Source organism: Nerophis ophidion, linkage group LG16 (genome assembly GCF_033978795.1).
Source record: "Nerophis ophidion isolate RoL-2023_Sa linkage group LG16, RoL_Noph_v1.0, whole genome shotgun sequence".
Lineage (NCBI taxonomy): Eukaryota > Metazoa > Chordata > Actinopteri > Syngnathiformes > Syngnathidae > Nerophis > Nerophis ophidion.
In genome coordinates this window covers 43,950,575-43,957,758 of record NC_084626.1, presented here as the reverse complement: position 1 = coordinate 43,957,758, position 7,184 = coordinate 43,950,575, and the positions used below count along the sequence as shown (strand labels likewise).

General features: G+C 34.5%; 1 long non-coding RNA gene across 1 annotated transcript in view; it reads right to left on the bottom strand.

Moving 5' to 3' along the window:
* Positions 1–5,523, bottom strand: part of LOC133535696 (uncharacterized) — a 28,904-nt gene extending 23,381 nt beyond the window's left edge. Inside the window, exon 1 of the long non-coding RNA XR_009802301.1 lies at positions 5,426–5,523. This is a non-coding gene — a long non-coding RNA (uncharacterized LOC133535696). The remainder of the gene's footprint in view (positions 1–5,425) is intronic.
* Between the last annotated feature and the right edge of the window lie 1,661 nt (positions 5,524–7,184).

The following is a 7,184-nucleotide window of genomic DNA, read 5'->3' as shown; positions in this document are numbered from 1 at the left end:
TTGTTTATGTTACTCACAAACAGTTGGTTTGTGTTTCTCACAAACAGTTAGTTTGTGTTTCTCACAAACAGTTTGTGTTTCTCACAAAGACTACGTTTGTGTTACTTACACAGAGTTAGTTTATGTTACTCACAAATACTTTGTTTTACTCACAGTTTGTCTTACTCACAAACAGTAAGCTTGTATTACTCAAAAAGAGTTAGTTTGTGTTGCTCACAAAGAGTTAGTTTGTGTTACAAATAATTAGATTGTGTTACTCACAGTTTGTTTCTATTACTCACAGTTTGTGTTTCTCACAAAGTTAGTTTGTGTTTCTCACAAAGTTAGTTTGTGTTACTCACAAACAGTTTGTGTTACTCACAAACAGTTTGTGTTTCTCACAAAGACTACGTTTGTGTTACTTACACAGAGTTAGTTTATGTTACTCACAAATACTTTGTTTTACTCACAGTTTGTCTTACTCACAAACAGTAAGCTTGTATTACTCAAAAAGAGTTAGTTTGTGTTGCTCACAAAGAGTTAGTTTGTGTTACAAATAATTAGATTGTGTTACTCACAGTTTGTTTCTATTACTCACAGTTTGTGTTTCTCACAAAGTTAGTTTGTGTTTCTCACAAAGTTAGTTTGTGTTTCTCACAAACAGTTTGTGTTTCTCACAAACAGTTTGTGTTTCTCACAAACAGTTTGTGTTTCTCACAAACAGTTTGTGTTTCTCACAAACAGTTTGTGTTTCTCACAAACAGTTTGTGTTTCTCACAAACAGTTTGTGTTTCTCACAAACAGTTTGTGTTTCTCACAAACAGTTTGTGTTTCTCACAAACAGTTTGTGTTTCTCACAAACAGTTTGTGTTTCTCACAAACAGTTTGTGTTTCTCACAAACAGTTTGTGTTTCTCACAAACAGTTTGTGTTTCTCACAAACAGTTTGTGTTTCTCACAAACAGTTTGTGTTTCTCACAAACAGTTTGTGTTTCTCACAAACAGTTTGTGTTTCTCACAAACAGTTTGTGTTTCTCACAAACAGTTTGTGTTTCTCACAAACAGTTTGTGTTTCTCACAAACAGTGTTTCTCACAAACAGTTTGTGTTTCTCACAAACAGTTTGTGTTTCTCACAAACAGTTTGTGTTTCTCACAAACAGTTTGTGTTTCTCACAAACAGTTTGTGTTTCTCACAAACAGTTTGTGTTTCTCACAAACAGTTTGTGTTTCTCACAAACAGTTTGTGTTTCTCACAAACAGTTTGTGTTTCTCACAAACAGTTTGTGTTTCTCACAAACAGTTTGTGTTTCTCACAAACAGTTTGTGTTTCTCACAAACAGTTTGTGTTTCTCACAAACAGTTTGTGTTTCTCACAAAGACTACGTTTGTGTTACTTACACAGAGTTAGTTTATGTTACTCACAAATACTTTGTTTTACTCACAGTTTGTGTTACTCACAAACAGTAAGCTTGTATTACTCACAAAGAGTTAGTTTGTGTTACTCACAAAGAGTTAGTTTGTGTTACAAATAATTAGATTGTGTTACTCACAGTTTGTTTCTATTACTCACAGTGTTTCTCACAAAGTTAGTTTGTGCTACTCACAAATAGTTTATGTTACAGTTTAGATTACTCACAAAGTTAGTTTGTTACTCACAAACAGTTTGTTACTCAGTTTGTGTTACTCACAAAGAGTTAGTTTGTGTTACTCAGTTACTACATGTTACTTAAAACAGTCTACGTTACAAAGCGTTAGTTTTTGTTACTCATAAAAACCGTTTGTGTTACGAACAAAGAGTTATTTTGTGTTACTCACAAACAGTTTGTTACTCACAAACAGTTTGTTACTCAGTTATTTTGTGTTACTCACAGTTTGTTACTCACAAACAGTTTGTTACACACAAATAGTTAGTTTGTGTTACTCACAAATAGTTAGTTTGTGTTACTCAGTTAGTTTGTGTTATTCACAAAGAGTTAGTTTGTGTTACTCACAAACAGTTTAGCTTACTCACAAACAGTTAATGTTACTCACAGTTTGTGCTACTCTAACAGTTTGTTCATGTTACACACAAACAGTTTATGTTACTTACAAACAGTCTATGTTACTCACAAACAGTTTGTGTTACCCAGAGTTAGTTTGTGTTACTCACAGTTAGTTTGTGTTACTTAGTTTATGTTACTCACGAACTGTTAGTTTATGTTACTCACAGTTTGTGTTACACAAACAGTTTATGTCACTCAAAAACAGTTAGTTTAAGTTACTCACAAACAGTTTGTGTTATTCACAAAGAGTTAGTTTGTGTTACTCACAAACAGTTTAGCTTACTCACAAACAGTTAGTTAATGTTACTCACAGTTTGTGCTACTCATAAACAGTTTGTTCATGTTACTCACAAACAGTTTGTTCATGTTACTCACAAACAGTTTGTTTATGTTACTCACAAACAGTTTATGTTACTTACAAACAGTCTGTGTTACTCACAAACAGTTTGTGTTACCCAGAGTTAGTTTGTGTTACACAGTTAGTTTGTGTTACTTAGTTAGTTTATGTTACTCACAAACTGTTAGTTTATGTTACTCACAGTTTGTGTTACACAAATAGTTTATGTCACTCAAAAACAGTTAGTTTAAGTTACTCACAAACAGTTTGTGTTCTTCACAAAGAGTTAGTTTGTGTTACTCAAACAGTTTAGCTTACTCACAAACAGTTAATGTTACTCATAGTTTGTGCTACTCAAACAGTTTGTTCATGTTACTCACAGTTTGTTCATGTTACTCACAGTTTGTTCATGTTACTCCCAAACAGTTTATGTTACTTACAAACAGTCTATGTTACTCACAGCTTGTGTTACCCAGAGTTAGTTTGTGTTACTCAGTTTGTGTTACTTAGTTAATTTATGTTACTCACAAACTGTTAGTTTATGTTACTCACAGTGTGTTACACAAACAGTTTGTCACTCAAAAACAGTTAGTTTATGTTACTCACAAACAGTTTGTGTTATTCACAAAGAGTTAGTTTGTGTTACTCACAAACAGTTTAGCTTACTCACAAACAGTTAGTTAATGTTACTCACAGTTTGTGCTATTCATAAACAGTTTGTTCATGTTACTCACAAACAGTTTGTTCATGTTACTCACAAACAGTTTGTTCATGTTACTCACAAACAGTTTGTTTATGTTACTCACAAACAGTCTGTGTTACTCAAACAGTTTGTGTTACCCAGAGTTAGTTTGTGTTACTCACAGTTAGTTTGTGTTACTTAGTTAGTTTATGTTACTCACAAACTGTTAGTTTATGTTACTCACAGTTTGTGTTACACAAACAGTTTATGTCACTCACAAACAGTTTGTGTTCTTCACAAAGAGTTTGTGTTACAAACAGTTTAGCTTACTCACAAACAGTTAATGTTACTCATAGTTTGTGCTACTCATAAACAGTTTGTTCATGTTACTCACAAACAGTTTGTTCATGTTACTCACAAACAGTTTATGTTACTTACAGTCTATGTTACTCAAACAGTTTGTTACCCAGAGTTAGTTTGTGTTACTCACAGCTAGTTTGTGTTACTCACAGTTAGTTTATGTTACTCACGAACTGTTAGTTTATGTTACTCACAGTTTGTGTTTCACAAACAGTTTATGTCACTCAAAAACTGTTAGTTTAAGTTACTCACAAACAGTTAGTTTGTGTTCTTCACAAACAGTTAGTTTGTGTTACCCACAAACAGTTTAGCTTACTCACAGTTAATGTTACTCATAGTTTGTGCTACTCACAAACAGTTTAGCTTACTCACAAACAGTTAATGTTACTCATAGTTTGTGCTACTCATAAACAGTTTGTTCATGTTACAAACAGTTTATGTTACTTACAAACAGTCTATGTTACTCACAAACAGTTTAGCTTACTCACAAACAGTTAGTTAATGTTACTCAAAGTTTGTGCTACTCATAAACAGTTTGTTCATGTTACTCACAAACAGTTTGTTCATGTTACTCACAAACAGTTTATGTTACTTACAAACAGTCTATGTTACTCAAACAGTTTGTGTTACCCAGAGTTAGTTTGTGTTACTCAGTTAGTTTGTGTTACACTTAGTTTATGTTACTCACGAACTCTTAGTTTATGTTACTCACAGTTTGTGTTTCACAAACAGTTTGTCACTCAAAAACAGTTAGTTTAAGTTACTCACAAACAGTTAGTTTGTGTTCTTCACAAAGAGTTAGTTTGTGTTACTCACAAACAGTTTAGCTTACTCACAAACAGTTAATGTTACTCATAGTTTGTGCTACTCATAAACAGTTTGTTCATGTTACTCACAAACAGTTTGTTCATGTTACTCACAAACAATTTATGTTACTTACAAACAATTTATGTTACTCACAGTTTGTGTTACCCAGAGTTAGTTTGTGTTACTCAGTTTGTGTTACTTAGTTAATTTATGTTACTCACAAACTGTTAGTTTATGTTACTCACAGTGTGTTACACAAACAGTTTATGTCACTCAAAAACAGTTAGTTTAAGTTACTCATAAACAGTTTAAGTTACTCACAAACATTTAGTTTATGTTACTCACAAACAGTTTATGTTACTCACAAACAGTTTATGTTACTCACAAACAGTTTATGTTACTCACAAACAGTTTATGTTACTCACAAACAGTTTATGTTACTCACAAACAGATCCACTATGGACTGGACTCTCACACTATTATGTTAGATCCACTATGGACCGGACTCTCACAATCTTATGTTAGATCCACTATGGACTGGACTCTCACAATATTATGTTAGATCCACTATGGACTGGACTCTCACACTATTATGTTAGATCCACTATGGACTGGACTCTCACACTATTATGTTTGTCAGGTTTTTTCACAGCCGTGCCCAAATTGAAAAGGCTAGTTGGACTCAGGAAGGACACAAAAGGAACAACTCAATCATTTTTCCTTGTGATTTATTGATGTTTGATTTAAAGCAATCAATTAAAGTGGGTTATCAATGTAAATGAATGGATGAACAGAATGAATAGTCGAATAGTCGGTAGTTAAATAGTAGAATAGTTGATTAGTGGATAAGGTTGATCATCTTACCAAACAGATAAAAGAAGACATTAGTGTTTCTTAAACATAATTCAAAATACATGCTTTGCTTTCCTTTTAAATCAATCCAACCTAAATTAATTTCCACTGATAGAGCCTAAGTTTAAGAATACAACTAAACATTTCCAATAATATGAATGAAATTATATTTAAAAAATCCATCCTAATTATAAGAATAAACTTAAACATCACTGATAACTTTTTAAATTTACTTTCAGTCAACTTAAACAATTTTGTAAACATCAGTAAAATTATCTTCTTTAAACATTTTCCCCAGTAAAAATATTTTCTTCAAACATTCTCCTTGGTCCAAACAAGCAAACTTCTTTCCTTTAGTTTTCTCACCAGTGGCGTCTTCTGAGTCCGCACAGGAGCTGTCTTCCTAACTCTTAGCAGCAAGTCAACGAGGGCTAACTGACTGAAGCTCGAAAAATTTGGGAGCGTATGCAGGTGAGCAGGTGAACTCAATCAAACCAATCTGTTAAAAGCAAGTGGAGATGTTCACCTCTCAGCTCTCACTGTTGCCCCTTCAGGCCTGGAGTGTGCACTACAACTCTGTGGTGTTTGTGCTGCTCTGTACTTTGACTTGACAATGCTAGATCCACCATGGACTGGACTCTCACACTATTGTGCTAGATCCACTATGGACTGGACTCTCACACTATTATGTTAGATCCACTATGGACTGGACTCTCACACTATTATGTTAGATCCACTATGGACTGGACTCTCTCACTATTATGTTAGATCCAATATGGACTGGACTCTCACACTGTTAAGTTAGATCCACTATGGACTGGACTCTCTCACTATTATGTTAAATCCAATATGGACTGGACTCTCACACTGTTAAGTTAGATCCACTATGGACTGGACTCTCACACTATTATGTTAGATCCACTATGGACTGGACTCTCTCACTATTATGTTGGATCCAATATGGACTGGACTCTCACACTATTAAGTTTGATCCACTATGGACTGGTCTCCCACTATTATGTTGGATCCACTCTGGACTGGACTCTCACAATATTATGTTAGATCCACTACGGACTGGACTCTCACTACTATGTTAGATCCACTATGGACTGGACTCTCACTATTATGTTAGATCTACGATGGACTTGACTTTCACTATTATGTTAGATCCACTATGGATTAGACTCTCACAATAATATGTTAGATTCACTATGGACTGGACTCTCACACTATTTTGTTAGATCCAGTATGGACTGGACTCTCACAATATTAGGCTTGATCCACTGTGGACTGGACTCTCACACTATTTTTTTGTTTGTTTCCATGCCAACTCATTAGTTTCCACCTGTCACGTCCCTGTTCTCAGCCTCACACCTGTTTTCACTAATGATCATAGCTATTTAAGTCACTCTTTTTCTTGTCTTCGTCCTGGGATCTTCACACTCGTACACACGCACCCTACCCATGCTGCACCTTCTTCACGTCCTCCTTTATCTGCTTTTGTTTCATGTCTTTAGTCTTGCCATCGTGCTGTTTAAGTTTATAGTTAAATTGTCTTTCATGCCATTGAGCAAGTGTTTTTGTTTTCCCTGTTTTTTACATATTATATAATAAACAACTATGTACTCACGTCCACGTCTCGCTCGTGTTGATCCTCATCTGCATCGAAGAAACATTCCATGTCCAAGCCTAGTTGTGACAATTTGTATCCGTAGATTAGATTAGATTAGATTAGATTAGATTAGATAGATTAGATAGTACTTTATTCATTCCGTCAGGAGTTCCTTCAGGAAAATTACAATTTTCAGCACAATCCCATTCAAGATCAGACAAACATTACAGGGAGACAGAACAGGATCGCTGCTATATATGTAAAAAAACAAAACAAAAATACACGGAAAATGAGCAAACTACATAAATACCATCCTGTGTTTTGATTTTGACATCAATCAATCAATCAATCAATGTTTATTTATATAGCCCCAAATCACAAATGTCTCAAAGGACTGCACAAATCATTACGACTACAACATCCTCGGAAGAACCCACAAAAGGCCAAGGAAAACTCACACCCAGTGGGCAGGGAGAATTCATATCCAGTGGGACGCCAGTGACAATGCTGACT